Source organism: Chrysoperla carnea, chromosome 2 (genome assembly GCF_905475395.1).
Source record: "Chrysoperla carnea chromosome 2, inChrCarn1.1, whole genome shotgun sequence".
NCBI classification, from domain to species: Eukaryota; Metazoa; Arthropoda; class Insecta; order Neuroptera; family Chrysopidae; genus Chrysoperla; species Chrysoperla carnea.
This window is the reverse complement of record NC_058338.1, coordinates 98,565,377-98,584,293: the sequence shown is the minus strand read 5'-3', so window position 1 is coordinate 98,584,293 and position 18,917 is coordinate 98,565,377.

Below are 18,917 nucleotides of genomic sequence, written 5' to 3'. Positions count from 1 at the left end.
TAATGAAACTTTATTAAGTTCCCAGAGGAAGTTACTGTAATGGGGCCGATTTTGAAAATATACAGTTTTACATATTTTCGCGGTTTCAAGGCTGCAATATCCGAATCAAACCTTTTCAATGTGATGTCTGCGTGTGTGTGTACGTATGTGTGTATGTTCGTTCGGATTTTTGGCCTCGATTATCTCGCGAACCAATTATGACATTAACACGTGACTGGGCTTGTTCAACGCGTAATTGCGTATTTAAGAACTGAAAAAAATTGGTTGAGCCGTTTTTCAGCAGAATTGATTGAGCCGGTTTTTAATGGTAATAAAAAAACTGGAAAAAACTCGATAAACAGAATCTAGAAAGTGGATAAAACACAGCATTTTAAAGATTTTTTTATAACTTTTTATTATACTGGAAAGTTTTTCTTGTGGACCTCTAGGGTCGGGGTTTTAGTATTCGAACTTTATTTTATTTAAACTATTTTAGGGTTTTAGTTTCGAACTTTATTTTATTTAAACTATTTTAGGGTTTAATTAGCACTTTTTAAAAGTGCTAATTATGCCCTTTCATTTGATACCTACCACGGTATCATTAAATTATAATTTGTTTTTAGATCACGACTTTATGTCCTCGAGAAGGCGCCATATCCAATTTAATGTGGCGCCACATAGTCTATAACCCGCGAACGCTTATAAAGATACCTCATTTGTCAAATTATGATGAAGCTAGGAGATGAACAAACATTCACATAGCCTTTGCCATTGTATAGTCTGGGTTATAATCCCACATTTAGGTTTTTAATGGAATTGATACAGAAAGAATTGTATGGACAAGACAGACAGTTATAGTATTGTGGTAACAGAAACAACTACAATAGAAGTATTATAAACTGTATTGTAAATGGATCACACACTGAGTATTGAAGCCTTCGCTGGAACAGTATTAGACAAAAATGATATCTCATATTACTACAAGCTTCTATACTATTACTCCGGATATAATTGAAAACTTTTTGGGAATATTTATTATAATTGAATCGAACTAGCAGATCAAAGTTCTTAACGAAACATTTTTTTTTTGTAATGACGTTATGGATATTCCGCTAATATATACATACAGTATATTAATTTACACATATAAAAATTATAAATACTTTTAAAATAATTTATTAAATTTTTAAAACATGTAAAACACATTTTTTTCCATTTATTTTAAATCCAAAAAATGCCAAATCATGATTTAACTACATCATATGTATTATAAACATTACTTTACATTTTATAAACAATTATCTTTAAACATATATTATTATTATTATATTACAATATATCTTAAAACAAATAATATTCATTATTTAAAAATAAAAAATTAATTGAAAAAAAAGTCATTAATTTCTTTTTAATAAAAAAAATATTATTTATTGGTGAAAGTATTACTTATGATATGTGTGTATAAATATACTTAAATTATACTTAAGTTATACTGTATCGATTGTATCGATTATCATCGAGAATTGACGAATACAGTCAAAATCGGTTATAACGACATTTAAGGAATCAACAATTTTCGTCGTTATAAACGATAGTTATTATAAGCGATACGCACAATTTTATATTAAAATAAAAGCATGTGTATATATACACATGTTGGTCGTAATAACTGATCAATACCAATGACAATTGGTCGCTATAAGGTTGCCAATAAGGCTCAAAATAAAGTTTATAAGGTTCAAAATAGTAGGTATTATAATTTTATTTGTTTTACTGAAAAAGTGTGTATCTTAGTGTCACAAAAAATGCACTGATAACATATAGTACTATTCGTTATAGTAATAAAATCGATGCCAGCGCTTTCAATGAAAAATTTTGGCGATAAAGGAGGCTGTTATTACTAATTTGCAGTTGTTTACATGTTAATCTTATAGAAAATACCAAATTAAAATTATTGAAAAACACTAATTAATTAAACTTAATGCATTAAAAATTGTGAAAATAAGAAATCAAATTGCACAAATATTATTTTTCAAATATAAATTATCATAATTATTTATTTAAATTTGTGAGACTAGAGAAAAATATTAAATTTTCAATGTAAGTCATAAATGCAGTCCTATACAATTATATATGCATCCACACAATTCTATAATTTAAATAGTTTATCGTTACCATGGAAACGCCTACTATAAAACTCACACACGATGCGAATATGGTCGTTACAGCCGAAATGTCAACCGATAATTCCAATAAAGATTGATCGCTATAGCCGATGTTGTTACCTAATCGCTATTAGCCGATTTTTTGACGAATTCTATGTATACATTGTATATCGAAAGAGAACGAATAAAATATTATTATTATTATTATTATTATTACAATCAATTCCTACATGGATTTAAATAGGAATTTGGTCTGGATCTTTCATTTTCGTCGTTAAAGTGGATGTCGTTATAACCGATTTTGACTGAAATTTTACTGTGTATTATTAAATATTAAATATTATTAAGTGTATTCATCTAAAGAGATTTTTAACAAATTATTGTTAAGAAAAAGACAACAAATAGTTTCCAATCTAAATCATAAATCGTAAGTTTATTATTGACAATTAGTTTTGACAATGATGAAAAATTCCATGTTTCCATTTATCGACAAATTCGGTTTCAGCTTTTCGAATTATTATTCATACTATATAATAAATGCGAGTGTCTTTTTAGTTTTTTTTAACCAGTTGTCAGCACTCAAGTTATGATCACATTTTGCTCACGCTCGATTTAAAATATAATACTTTTATTTTTCAAAAGGTTGAAATATGTGGTTGAAAAATGTTATCTATTTTCGAATAATGAATTTTTCGACCTAATGAAAGTTTTTAGAAATATATATTCTTACAAGTTCTTCAGAAATTGTGACAATTACTCTCGTCACGAAAGTAAAGGTGTAACAAATATTAACTTCGGAAATTTTCGTCCCTGTTCGAGAACTTTAGTTAGATTAATTTAAGTCGTACATAAAAAATTAAAAATACCTATTTTTGATAGAATATGGTGAAATTAGTTAAAATAAACTTATTTATTTAGATTATTTCTTTGCTCTAATATTTTCATTCTTAAAGATCATTAAATAATCACGTAATCAAACTATATTTAATTAGCTAGTGCATTAAAAATAAATTTGTATAAAATTATGTAGAGGTTATGATTTACAAAGTTAAAGAATATTTAACTCGCGAAATATTTGACGCATATACAGAACGGGTGAACAATTCTCTCATTACGCAACTACAGATTACGTAACGGTTCTAAAACTCGAAACTGTATCAAAAACAAAGATTTATCGTGGTAGCTCTATTAAAAAATAAGTAAATGAACATCTGAAATGAAAACCTTTTCATTTCAGATGTTTGCATACTATGTTCATTGATAAAAATAATAAATACCGTTAACAATATTTACTTGGATCATTTTAACCGCATATTTTAATAAGGGAATAAACAAATAATCGTACGACGCAACAAAGATTTGTATCTCTAATATCATCACTCAAAAAAAAAATTGCATATTGAGTGTATTTATTCGACTACACAGGAAGCACCAGCTTTCAAATAAAAATCGGTTCACCGAGTCGAAAGTTCTGAGGTAACAAAAAAAAAAAAAAAATTGTAGAATTGAGAACCTTCTCCTTTTTTGAAGTCGGTTAATAACGAAAAGAGATATTAAGGTGAAATTTTTATAGTGTGCTTAGTATGTATAACTAAAAACTAAACTAAAAGGTAGAAAATTATTTCTTTAAATTCAAGAAAATCATTTTGTCGTTATAATGACTTTACTTTTACCAATATCTGTCTATAAAATGTTTACAATAATTGAAATTAAGCACCTCACGCTTTTTTACGATAAAATGATTTTTTTGAATTTCAAGAAATTATTTTCAACCTTTTATTTCAGCTAGTTACAAAAGCGTCCTTTTTCTTTCTAAAACTATTATTTATTTTGTGTTTTTTAGTTTTTTAGACTATTAGTTATCAAAAATTCAAATTTTCATCGGTACTTGATTAGTATGCCAAATTTCGAGTTAATACCACGTTTTGGAGGGGGTATAAATAAAATAAGGCCAAAGTTTAAATTACATACTAACATACAAACATACTAACATACGTATGAAAGTAATAACATTGTGTTAAAAAGTGAGGTCCTGTTCGTAAATGAACAATATAGATTATTCAATTGAATCCATTGGACCCAATTTGTAAATCATTAAAGATGAAACGAAAGTTTAAATGTAGAAAATGTTCTGTATAAAAAATTAAATTACCCTTTTTTGACATTTTTTTTCGTAAACTTCACTATTTACCCATGAGGGCGGAAATTATGTTACATTATAAAGTCTGTATACAAGTACATACATTATGTATGTGTTTGTTTGTTTCTTTTCTTATTTACCGTAAAAAAACAAACGATTGCGTATTCAACACATTCTACACAGAGTATTTCAACAATTAACTCAGTCAATTGTTTATTTTTCAGTGTTTTTACTTTCTCGTAAGTCCGCATATTTTACAAACATTTATTATTTCTCCTTGTTTTTTTTTTTGCGTGGTAATGCAACTCGAATACACCTTTAGCAGTTTTTGATCTCCAACATGAAGTGGATAATAATTTTAATTGTATTTAACTAATTTTAAAAATGAATGTAGAAAGTACCCCACGCTTTGAATTTTACATTACCATTAAACATGGCTAGGTTTCGACGTGACGACCTTCCGCATGAACTTCACCCTTTGATTATTGAGATACTACTATTACTATTTCAAGATAATATTATTAAAGTAAGAGAAAAGATAAGATAATAGACTTCCCCAATGATCCAGGTCAGGATATTCGGATAGTTAGAAGCTTAGATAAGGTTAAAATTGACTTCTAGGATTTTATTACTGTTATTGTATTATTGTTTGTTAATTAGTTATTAGAGTTCTTGGTAGGTTTTTATCTACTTATAACAAAATTTACTGTGACCAGCTTATCAATCATAGCTCTTTTTCATCAGGATATAGTTCTTAAAAAGTTAAAAATATATTTTGGAAAAACCATGCTCAAGGATTTTGAAATTTTGTTAATTTTAATAGTTTTGTCTTAACCCAATTGTAATAACCATAATTAATTTTAATAATATGTTCATTCACCCGCTTAATTATTTCTTTCCAGAAATATTAACTCAAAATTTCCGAAATTATTAATTATTCATACATCCTGTTTATTCAAAAAGTTTCCAAAAAATTACAAATAAAATTAGTTATTGATAATAATAAATAATTTAAAAAATTTCCAAATGAAATTTACGTTTTTACGCTTTGGGGTAAAGTCATTAATTATCTTTACTTGTGCTATAACGTCATAGTAATTAAATTCTCTTCACAGATGTCTAAACTAAATCAGATTGCTGATTAGTTTTGATCTACTTTCTGTTAAAATGATTATTTAAATTATTCCAATCTGCCAGTTTTGTGTAGTTATGCTCATCCCGTATTTTTTTACCCCAAAGGAAACCGTTTATATTTTAATCAAAACTCTACTAAATCACGGAGGCGTCGTGTTCTTTTTAACTCGCCTTTATTAGCTTCATACGTATGTTAGTATGTTTGTATGTTAGTATGTTAGTATGTAACGGAAACTTTGAGCCTGATTTTGATCCCTTTCAAAACGTCGTATTAACTCAAAACTTGGTTTACTTACCAAGGACCGATGGCAATACAATAATTAAATAAGTTTATTTGGTTATCCTGATCAGGATATTTGTGATCCACCATATTTGTACTAATAGTCTAAAAACACAAACTAAAATAATAGTTAAAAACTAATGAACACGCTTTTGTAACTAGCTGAACTAAAAAATTTTAAATTTAAGGAAATTATTTTCTACCTTTTAGTTCTGCTAGTTACAAAAGCATTTTTTTTTTCATGTTTTTTAAACTATCATTCTTATTAGTAAAGAAAATTGGCGCCCCTTTGTGTGGCAACACTTTCTACAAATTTCAATTTTCACCTTGTTTTTATTTTCGTAAATGAACCTAGCGCCCCTTTTTCACACACTTTTTATACAAATTTGCTTTTTTATCCCAAATTTCTTTCGTAATCATTATTGTCTATTTTATAAGCACCCCTTACACCCTCGGGTAAAGAAGGTCCTTAGTGTGCTTATCATCGCAGGGTTTTCTTAAGAGTCGCATTTGTATCAACAAATCTGAAATGTTAGAGCATCTAAAACAAACGAAACTTGCGAAAGTCATAGAAAAATTATCTCTTGAGTATAAACTGCTGCGGTCATGTGGCTGACTTTTATTTTCATTTTAAATGGAGTATGCTTAATATTCGATTAAAAAAATTTAATTAACTAAAATAATATTATACATTTTGCGTGTTTTAAAGTTATGAAACTCCATTTGGATGACTCTTTCTATAAATTAGGGTAAGCATTTCATCATTTTGAAGATGTTTTAATGTGGGTCCGTCCTTGGTTAGCAATCTAGGTTCTTTAGATAAATACTTTTGATCATCAGTTACTTTAGCCAAAATTAAAAAGATCTTTCAGGATAATAGATTGAACGTAATTCAGGATAGTAGATTTAGCGGTTCACCTTTTTATAGATTTCAATATTGCAATCCTCTTACTTTGTACGAAGTATTTTAAGTCGTCATCACTTGCGTTAACCGCTCGGTAATCTTTAGTTGCATTATAAGATATTTGCTCACGCGTTCTACACAGGCGTCACATATTTCACGCGTTAAATACTTTTAATTTTGTAAATCATAATCTCTACATAATTTTATATAAATTTATTTTTTAATGCACTATAGCTAATTAAAAATAGTTTGATTACTTGATTATTAAATGATGTTTAAGAATGCAAATATTATAGCAAAGAAATAATCTAATTAAATTCATTTTAACTAATTTCACCATATTTCTATCAAAAGTTTTTTAATTTACTTAGTACGACTTGTATTAAACTAACGAAAGTAAACGAGCAGGCTTGAAAGATTTCCGGAGTTTATATTTTTTTGCTTCCCAGGGGACGTTAATGTAATGGGGCCGATTTAGAAAATCTCCAGTTTTTTCTTATTTCCGCAGTGTCAAGGCCGCAATATCCGAATCAAACCTTTTCAATGTGATGCCTGTGTGTGTGTGTGTGTGTGTGTGTGTGTGTGTGTGTGTGTGTGTGTGTGTGTGCGTATGTGCGTATGTTCGTTCGTTTTCTTTCGCCTCGATTATTTTGCGATCCAGCTATGACATTAACACGTGACTGGGCTTATTAGACGCATAATCCCGTATTTAAGAACTGAAAGAAATTCAGCATAATTAGTTGAACCGTTTTTTAATGGTAATAAAAAAACTGGAAAAAACTGAATAAACAATCTGAAAAGTGGATAAAACACATCATTTATCTATGGAGATAATGATCGTTCCAGCATAAGCTGCAGTACATGTTCGGAGAATAATCTATGAAGGCTAACAAGACTTTTTTTAATGATATTTCCTCTGGAAAGTTAATCGTGTGGACTACAGAGGTCGCACTCACACGACCTCAGTACCACACCGACTACGTACTGCCAATTTATTAATGTTTTAAATCAAGCGCGAGAAAAATCCTCATAACACGAGTGCTGACGGGTTAAAACAACCCAGCTATTCTCTCTAATTTTATGTACAAATTGTTGATTATTAATTTATAAGCTTCTATCTAAGTTTAATAAATATAGATCTATGTTTTTCCCACAATAAGTCACTTAAAGTAATTAATTTTTATTCTCACCTTAATAATATATTTTTCAATAATTAAAAATCAAATAATAATTATTAACAGTTAAAAAGTAATGTTTTCTTCTTTCAAAAAAATTAAATTAAATTTTCTAATATAAAATCAATTAATTATTTTATTTTTTTATTAAAAGATAATCAATACCTTATTTGTGTGTATTTTTTTACAATACATGTTTAATAAATATCGTACGTGTTTGATATCAAAGACAACACGTGTTTTTATTTAACATAAAATAATGCAATTAATGTTTTTGTCAGGGGTGAATTATAGAATAGAGTGCATTCGAACCTTAATTGAGATACTAAGAACCAGGCCCGAGCGCAGGAATTATCCAAGAGAGGAGTTCAAACTTTTGTTCGTCATCTTAGGTCATTAAGTAAATAACAACAAGAAATTCTTTTTCGAGTAAGAGAATTTTTAATTAGCTCAAAATGTAATATTCAGTCACTGTTATTCAATTAAGTTAATTCTGCTAGATACAGAAAAAACCAAAATTCTGTATGCATCGATCTCTTCTCCACAATTTATATTGAGCGAAGACTAAACCGTTTCATCGATGTTCAGACATGGTCGATCTAAGGTATGTTTTGAGATGACGAAGGGTTGAAAAGGAGCGTTCATTCGTTGCTGTTGTCCCAGGCAAAACTGCCAGAACGCGAAGCATTTGATAGACATTTGGAAAGGCATCTTTATTGCAAATATCGAATGTTGAACTTCCTCGATTCAGATGTCACTATTCTAGTTTAAGAAATTTAGCAAGAGTTTTCTCTTCTCCAACGTTTCCTCTTCTTTCAATCAAAGTTTTCTCAACATCACCCAGTTATAGCTTCACCAATATATAATTGTTCTGTTTGAAGTACTCGACTCAAAGACAAAGTCAAAGTCAAAGAAAGTATCGAGCACAAAATATACATATATATCTGATTCGTCAGTGAAAATGCGTCTCGTGAATGGGTGCATTTACAGGACTATATTGTTAGTTCAAAATTTATCTGGAAAGATTCTCAAAGGGAGGGATTTTAATCCTCAAAACCTTCCCTTGCGTACGGGCCTCCTAAGAACTATCCAAGGTCCTTAGAAGTTTATATTAAAATTTAAATTATTGTTTGTGTGCAATGTTAAAAGGATTGGGGTGAAATTTGGCACATATAGTTTATAATCTGACTTAATATGTAGAATACTCTATTTCTTCCTGGACTCAATTCTGAAGCCATGCAGGAGTTTTTCTCTCAGTTTTCTACGTAAATGGGAAAGTTATGGATCTCAAAAAAACCTATCCATTCACTTCAATTAAGTCCGATTTGGACGCGTAAAAGCCGAAAAAACTTGAAAAAATGTGCGAAAATAGTCGTTTTTACCCGATTGAGCAACGCAAAGGAGTGGTATAATGTGTTTATCAGTCTATGCCTGTTCCTAGAATGGCACACTAGAGGCTAAACGTGTCGGTCAATTTTCATAATTCGTACATCAATCGATTTGTCTTAATCTTGCGAGTGCTACTGAAGAAATGACAGCAATGAAAATTCAATATGGGGGCCACCAGACGCTACATTGTGAAAATGTAAGTGTGTTCTTATGTGGATCACTAGAGACTACTAAAGATCAATGATGAAAATTCAAAAAATTGAGTCTCGATGAACTATGTCAAGTAGGGTATCATTGAAAAGCTATTAAATACACAAACCGATTGACGTTATAATCATTAAAATCAGGCGTTTGGTCTCTAGAGCGCCTCAAAGGAAAAAACATACATACATAGGGGCTGAAAATGAAAGTCGACAAACTATGGTAAGCGAGGTATTGTTGAATAGGTATTTGGAAATGCTTACTAAAAAGGTTAAAATAAAAAAAAATAAAAAAACCCGACTCAGTTAAATATAAACTACATAGCGACTTTAAGAGTCGGGGTTTATTATTGTGAAAATTCGAGCCAGTGTAAATTTTAATGGGTCCCGACTGTTAAAATGATCGCTATGTAAACTGCTGTACTTTTTTTTTTCAGTTTACAAGTATTTTACTCGGGTTTTTTGATTTTTTAAACAATTTTTTATTTTAATTTTTTTTTTTTTTTTTTTTTTTTCGATTATAAAGTTAATATTTATCGATGTTAGGAGAAATAGGTTAAAAAACCTTAATTTATTTTTTTAGAAAAATAATTTTGAAAATTTTTTGAAATATCGAATTTTTTCAAAATAAAAAACACTTTTCGGAAAAACTTTCCTCTTGGTCTGAGGATTATGGTAGAGGGGCTTTTTTGGAGCTTAATATCTTCTACTAGACTTCTTCAACCATTAATCTCTAACTACTATTTAGAGAACTATATTTTTTCCCTTTTAAAAATATCACAAATATCTTTAGAAATACCTTAACTTTAAATTTGTTAGTGCAGTTATTTTTATATTAAGTAATTATATTCATAATTATTATAAATTTTATTTAGAATTATTTATAATAATTTATGTATCATTAAATTGGATATTTGACTTGTATGCCCTTCCTGTGTGCAATAATAGCTTTTTGATTATAAAAATTTTTATATAGTTAGAACTTTCCAATTGCGTTGTTTATTAATTATTCAGGTGATTATAGAACAAATTATTCATTTTATAAACATTTATTTTTCGAGATAATTTAAGTCTAAAAATTTTTTTTAACTCTCTATTATAATTAGTTTTAAAAGAAAGTATTTTTCGGGTAATTTTTGATTGAAAATATTTCAAATTGTGAATATTTATTACGGATTAATCTATGACGCTAGTCCATCGAATGCTGTAAAAATCCATTCTTGTCTCACATTCGGATGTCACAGAAAGTGTTGAAAAGTGTTTTAGTTTTCGCTTTTAGTTCCAAGAATAACTAAGCGAAAAATTCATTTCGCATTTGCCAGTCCTTAATTTAGCCTTACAGTGTTCACTCTAATATTTCCATGTTATCAGAGTCAGTTAAAATTTTTCGACATGTTATCCATCAGCCTGACATTTTGAATGAACTCAAAAAACAAATTACCTATAAAACTTTTAAAGTCGATGATAAATTTTGTGGAATCATTTCATTTTTCTGGGGTTATTTTAAAAAGGTTCTATAAAATTTTTTTTTTTTGATAATAAGAAATGCTTCGTAATTAATTTTGGTACTCATCATGTATTTCTTCACAATAGTCGAACTAATTCAGCCTTATAGCTCGTGGTACAGAATGGGTGATTTGTTAACTGATTATATTATAGGTACATACATACTTGAAACTTCGTGCATGGTTTCTTTTTGGCGATAACACTATGACCACTTGATAACATTAATAATTATTAAGTAACTAGCTGTTAAACCCGCTTCGCTGGGTTGTTTTTGCACATTTAAATATCAAAATTGTTAAATGAAAGACTTTTTTTTAAATTCTCTCTGTGTGTACGGAACAGTAAGATTTTTTTGGCCGATCCCAATATTATGTCTACACTCTCTGTGTGTACGGAAAAGTAAGGGAAAGATCGATAGAAACCCATGGAACATTCCAGAATATTCGAGAAAGGTATAGAAAATTCGATAGAAATCCATAGAACATTCCAGAATGTTCGAGTAAGTTTGATAAAATTCAATAAAAATCCGTACAACATTCGAGAATATTCGAGAAAGTTCTAGAAAATTCGATAGAAATCCATGGAACATTCCAGAATTTTTGAGAAAAATCGAAAGACATTTGCGCCAGTAGCGCCATCTAGTGAAAATTGTACTATTGACAGTGGGGCCTATTGTACTATTAGAACGATTTTTTTAATCTATTTTCTATGAATTCCTAGATCATTTTTAATTCCACCCCCACCAAACTCCCTTATTCACAATGGGAGCCTAAGGGCTACTCAATGACATAATCCCCTACGAAGGTCAATGGTTAGTTTTAGGGAAAATCGGGGACATACAAACAAACACTCTCTTTTTATATATATAGATTCAGCTAAATTGAATTATGTATGTATTCAAAAATAAAAAAAACTTAAGTTAGGCATATTCGAGGTGGTTCAGGTGATTCGAGGTGGTCGTCAGTTCTAGGCACCTGGTTGCAAGGGGCATCAAAATGCCAAATGCGAAAAACAATTTCGCATTTTAAGTATTGATTATTGAAATACAAATTAATTTTTTGAAAAAAAAGGCACCGAAAGACGATCTCGCTCTACCTTGATTTAGGGGCAGGGCCGGCTCTGGATAGACAAGCTCATCGGTATTTTTATCGGATAAAATATTTTATTGTTTAATAATGTTATCAAATGGTCAGAGTGCCAGACCGTTATCGTGCTCATTTGATGGTAAACTCGCCAAAAGGAAGCCACCCACAAAGTTTCAAGTATGTATTAATCATTTAACTAAGCACCCTATCTATCCCACGGTCTATAAATTATTACCAATTAAATTAAAATAAGTAATTTTACAAGCTTATATTTATTTTGTTAAATTATACCCTCCTGCAGAATTCAGAATAATAATATTTAGCTGAATTTATAAAAATTATTTTTATTAATTAGTTAGATAGGTTTCGATTGCTTTGGCAATCTTCTTCAGTGGCATATTGACACAAAATTTATTTCCTACTTTTTTCGACTCTTAAATTGATTTTTGAGACACCTGTTTAATATGATTATACAATACATAAAATAGATTTAAAATAATAGATATAAAAATATATTATTATTATTATTATTTTATAATCAATTTTATAATCCAGCTTAACTTGATTTTGCAGAAGAAAGTGAATTTTATTTATGATTTGATGGTGTAGTTTTATTAACTAAAAAAAGTAACATCTTAGTTTTATTTTAATTTATTACCTGCTAGTACCTGATATACATATAACCTTTATTATACCATGCATATATGAAATATACATAGTATATTAAGTTTAGTCCCAAGTTTGTAACGCTTAAAAATAATGATGTTAGGAAAAAAATTTAGTCATAGCTGTTCATAAAATCACCTAATTAGTCCATTTCCGGTTGTCCGCCCGTCCGTCCGTCCGTCCGTCTGTGGACACGATAACTCAAAAACGAAAAAAGATATCGAGCTGAAATTTTTACAGCGTACTCAGGACGTAAAAAGTGAGGTCAAGTTCGTAAATGAGCATCATAGGTCAATTGGGTCTTGGGTCCGTAGGGCCCATCTTGTAAACCGTTAGAGATAGAACAAAAGTTTAAATGTAAAAAATGTTCCTTATATAAATGTAAAAATAAAAAACTTTTGTTTGAAACATTTTTTGATAAACATCACTGTTTACCCACGAGGGCGGTAATTAGGTGCAAATTTTATAGTATGTATTAATATAGGAATATCAGTTGTGTGTGTGTGTATTTAAAAGTGAATATCTTTTGTTATTTACGTGACGTCAAAAAAACAAACGATTGCGCATCAACACTGTCTATACATTTTTGTATGTGTTATGTGATAAAGAAATCAACACTGACTATGCATGGTATTTCAACAATTAACTCAGTCAATTGTTTCTTTTCACTTGTTAATAATATAAATTAATATAATTTTTATTCAAAAGAATAAAGATCATTCAAAGCTTCAAGCACATTCTTCTTGAAAATATTATGTCCGTTATGTACTCAACTTCATAAAAACATAAAAACATGCGGCCACATTTGTAAACTATTTGTGACTTGTAAACAGATGTGTAACTGTGCATAATACTTATACATTGTATGCATATATATAAATATTAATATATATATATATTAATATTATCAAAGATAATAAATGATAACTTATGAATATTTTGAAATAAATAGCGATTTTGGCCCCAATTTCCTAGATCATTTTTTGTATTATATAAATACGTATTTCGACTACTTTCGACTTTCGTGTAGTCCGCTACCAAATTAGCAACGAATAACATACACAATAAGAGTAATTACGATTAGCTTATTTATACTGATGATGGCTACTTGGTTGTTGAAATACGTATTTATATAGTACAAAAAATTAGGAAATTGAGGCAAAAATCGAAATTTATTGTATGTATACATATATTCAATACACACTCATCTGTATATTTATAAATTCGTCATAAATTAAGGTATTATTAAATTATATTTGAACAAAATCTGTAGAAAATTTCTTAAGCTATGATTTAAAATGATTCAGTTTTACTCAACTGGTCAACATTAAACCTATGCAAAAATTAAAAATTTGCCAATCAGAAAATAACTAAAACTTGGATAGCGAAAATTTTGAATTTTGAAATTCTCAAGGGGAGGGTTATTCTTAATATTTACTCAAAATTTTATTTTATTCTGTATTCTTAGTGACTTTACAAACATTCTACCTAAAATAACTTATCGTAGGTAATCAAAAATCGGATATTGAACTAATGAATGCATCTTACAGGAACTGAAGTTATCGATAGTTTCCGTATTAAACGTTATTGAATAATGTTGGCTATTTCGTAGAAACTACAGACGTATATTGTCTTTTAACCACTAAAAATTAATCGGTTGGATAAAAGTTTCTAATAATTAATCATAATATGTAAATAACAAAACACAATATTAATTTTAGTTTTTTATAAAATATAAAGATTTTTTTTTTTTTAATAAATTATTTAAAATTGTACATCCGGCCACGTGACAGTAAATACCAATCAGATGTACTTGGAAGGCACTACGTCACGCTAAAACATGTAAACTTGTAAATACTTATAAACTTGCATATACAAAAATGATCGTATGTCACGGTTTGATGTCATTCAAGACGCCATGACACTCTACACTGTTTTAGAAGTAAATTTGAATAGGTTTTTTTAAACACAAATTACAGATAGTAATGTAACGTATAAACCAATTTTTCAATTCTAGGACAAAGGCCCATTAAACTGGTTGTATTTTATATGCTTTGGGGGTTTAACTATATAGCATATGATTATTGGTAATGATTATTATCTAAATCACTTATTATCAATTATCATTCGATTTCACTGATATCATATGCTTTCGGATTTTGTAGACATCTAAAAAATAGCAAGTAGTGAAATATGGTTTTTTATCTCATTTTTTTGGGGTTAATATTAATATTTTAGTAATGCATAGTCCGAAAACGCTTTTCATTAGTTTATTCAAAGGCTAAATGAGTATTTCATTTGCTAAAAATCTCTCTGATGTACAGAGTGGACCATTTTAATCTATAACGGCAAATAGGTCGTTTTGTAGTTTGCCAATCAGAAAATAACTAAAACAAAAATTGCAGAGTTTGATGGGGAGAGAAGGGCCTCATCTTTTGACACCAGATTGAACCTAATTCTTCGGGTTGCTTTAATACCCAATTTAGATTTTAACGGATAAATGATAGAATAAGACTTTAAATTAGAAAGTTGATCCTCATTAACAAAATAACACTTTTTATTTAAATCATTTTTTCGAAATCGTTAGCTTTCGGAGAAAATTCGATTTAATAATTTCTCATTATTGCATTTAATCGAAAGAAAACACGATAGCTGCAGAAAATTGTTATAGTCAAAAGTTATCAAGAGCAATATATTCGATATTCACTGTGTCTATGACTTTGACCGGAAATTCTAGTTTCAAGGACGTTGATCTTCAAATGATCATCTTGAAACCAGACTTAAAAATTATTAACACAGACCAACTATCATTGTAATCCTTGATAACTTTTGTCTAAAAATTTTTCTAGAGCTATCGTATTTTCTTTCGATTAAAAGATGTCTTCCAAAAACTAACGATTTTCGAAGAGTAAATAAAAATGTTAGTTTTTTTATTAGGATAATTTCCTAATTTAAATTATTATTGTATCTCATACCTTTTGGGATCTTGGTTGACTATTAAAGCAATCCGAAGAACTAGGTCTTATTTGATACTAGAACGTGATCCCCCATCAAACTCTACAACTTTTCCTTAAGTTATTTTTTTATTGGCTTGATACAAAAGAAGGTGTTACTCAAAATAGATTTAAATGGGTGGGACACCCTGTACAAGGCAGCTGCACTTCGGACTATATCTTAGAAACTATTCAACCAATCATTAATGGGCATGCTTTTTCAAATTTGTAGACCAAAATTAGCTTTAAAATTCCGAGTTTTGAATGAGGAAAAATTCCTCTAGGAAATTGCAAAAAATCCAAAAAAGACTCAAAACATAAAGTAATTTTGGCCAAAAAAATACAAAATTTAGATTCATTTGTCGATGGAATAGATAATTTCTCTAATATATCTCCCAAAATTGGAAACGCAAATCAATTTTTATAATTCATTTTATATGTTATCTTAGAAAGTATTCTTAGATAGACATCTTAGAAAGTTTACTTGTGGTCAAGTATATTTTTTTGTTCGTTTATATCCTAAAAACCAATAGGGAATATTCATGTATTTTTTAAATATTTTTAATTCATTGTTTGCACCGTTATAACAAAGTAAAAATATAAATACTGTTTAAAAATGATGTAATTAAATGTAAAAAAAATTTTAAATACATCATAATTTTGAGATACTTTAACGCAGTTTTTTGGCGCTCTATGTTGATGACGTATAAGTACGTGATCTGTCAATTGGTGGCAGTTCAATGTATAATTTACACTTTAAAAAAATGGATTTATAACATAGAAATTACTCTCGTTATCATGAAGTTTTCTAATAAAAAGCCGTAGAATAATAGAAATTAGTGTAATATCATACCAAATGAAAGTTATTTTTGCTATACAGTATGTCAACAAATTTAACAAGCCAGTACTATGATGTCACGTCCGTTTAAAAATCTGAATTTCCCGTTTTAGAAATTTTGAATTTTTCTCACTAAATTTGTACTTTTATTAATTAATTTTAAGTAATTAAAAAGTAATTAATTACTAAAATAATGGTTTAGGTGAATTGTCCAGCCAATAAAGTTCGGAAAAAAAATTTTTGAACCAAATTTAAATTTCATGAATATTCCTTCCCTATTCGGAATTTCTTATAAAATTGTTGCAATTTAGTTAGATAAGTTGTAAAAAATTAGATTCAAGAAAATTCGTAAAATTTTAAAAATTAAGGCCACAATTGAAGGTTTTGCCTATCGTTTTGAACTGTTCGATGTTTTTACAGTCATAAACATCATTATCTTATAAAATGTACATTACAGAAAGATAAACAAAAATAAAAAATCTTTGTAAACAACCAAAATAATATAATTACATGTACATTTATTATTAATTTATTAATACATTTTGATAACCAAAAAAGACATAAATAAAAAAAAAAATCCCCACGATTAGCCGCTAGTTATCATTTACAATAAATGTGATTTAAAAATCAAGTGTAAAACATAATTGACTCATAAATATGGTTATAATTAACAACAAAAATTTTAACTTCTTTAATACCTTATACATTTAAAAATATTTCTGATTCAATTTTGGGTTGCATTTCTTGTTCAAAATATGTTCAATTAAATAAAAACATTAACAAATACTTCAGATATAATTTAAAATAGTTAGAATCACATGGGATTATAGTTTAGCTCCGTGAAAATAGAATCCCCCAAATGCGAATTTTTATAAAATGCTGATTGGATTCGTTTTTCTATTATTTGTCCAAATTTTTCCACCAAAAGTTTTCGTTTGTTCACCGTCTAATTGAAAGTTATGGCACAATTAAAATTTACAGCAGCAAATTTTCATAAAATTCACATGTTATTTATTTGAAAATTATTTGTCCACATTTATCCACGCAAAACTTTTATTTGTCCACCCTTCAATTTTAAGTTATGGGGAAATTTAAAATTTAGTTCCAATGCGAATTTTCACAAAGTGAAAATGCCATTAATTAGGCAACGTTTTTTTTAAAATTGAACATTTAATTACCCCGACTGAAACTATGGCGAGGGTCATGAGTTTGATCGGTATGTAGGTATGTTCATTTGTTCCCTTCAAACTATTTACCATAATTTGACAAAAAAGTATCCTTAAAAGCGTCTCGTTGATCGTCCGCTGGTTATAGGTTTTGTGACGTCACATTAAATTGAATATTGCTGCCTTTAGAGGACATAAGGTCGTCAACTATTAAAAAATTTTATTTTATAATAACATGTTAGGTATCAAATAAAAATGCGTTATTAGCACTTTTCTAATATCTCTATCTCTATCTCTATATATTATAAATGCGAAAGTTAGCATGTTTGTTTGTTTCTTTGTTTGGTTGTTACGCTTTCACGGTGTAACTAGCGAATGGATTTTAATGAAACTGTACAGCAATATAGCTGATATATCAGAATAACACATGAGATACAATTTATAAAGATATATTAATAAAAAAATAAAAAAATTTAAAAATTAATTTAGTTTGACATTACCATAAATTACAGATTTCTGTAAAAATAATCAATATAAAATATTTGAAGGTTATCTTCTCTGACATACTCAATGATTAATTACTATTATATATTTAAAAAAATAAGAAACCATACATATATTTTCCTCTGTAAAACAATCCTTACCATTATTTCGAGTGTTATAGAAAGGGGATAAGCGAGAGCAACCTTTATTTATCTTTACATTTTAAGCCAGCGAAGCGGATGGGTATCACTCTAGTATGCATATATATATATTGTTATACTTTATCACAAATTTTAACCATCAAATAGATTAAATTAAATAAAATTCGAAAACTAAAGCCCCGGCGACTACAAAATCGCGCTCTTTAAAGTATGAAAACAAGAAAATATTTTCATCTGAAAAATTTTGATAAGTAAAATCGTCATTATAGCGGGGGACCTCTTTTCTGTTCTGTGGAAAATTGTTTAATCTTAGGGCTCCCCTGACTGTAATGACGATTTTACTTATCATAACAATTTTAGATAAAAAAATTTTCTTGTTTTCATACTTTTAGAAGCGTGATTACGTAGTTGTCGAGGTTTTAGTTTTTGAATTTTATTTTATTGTAGGAGATTTAATTTATAAAAGTAGAATTTTTTTACTTTTTAAGATGGGTCAATCTTGATCGAAAATATATGCGTTATTTCAATTACATGAAAACCATCCATTAGATTTTTTACAAAAAAAATTATTTTATCTAGTAATTAATCAAAAATTCAGATTTTTATCTATCATTGACTTAATGTCCGATCAATCTTACGTGGCAATCTAACGA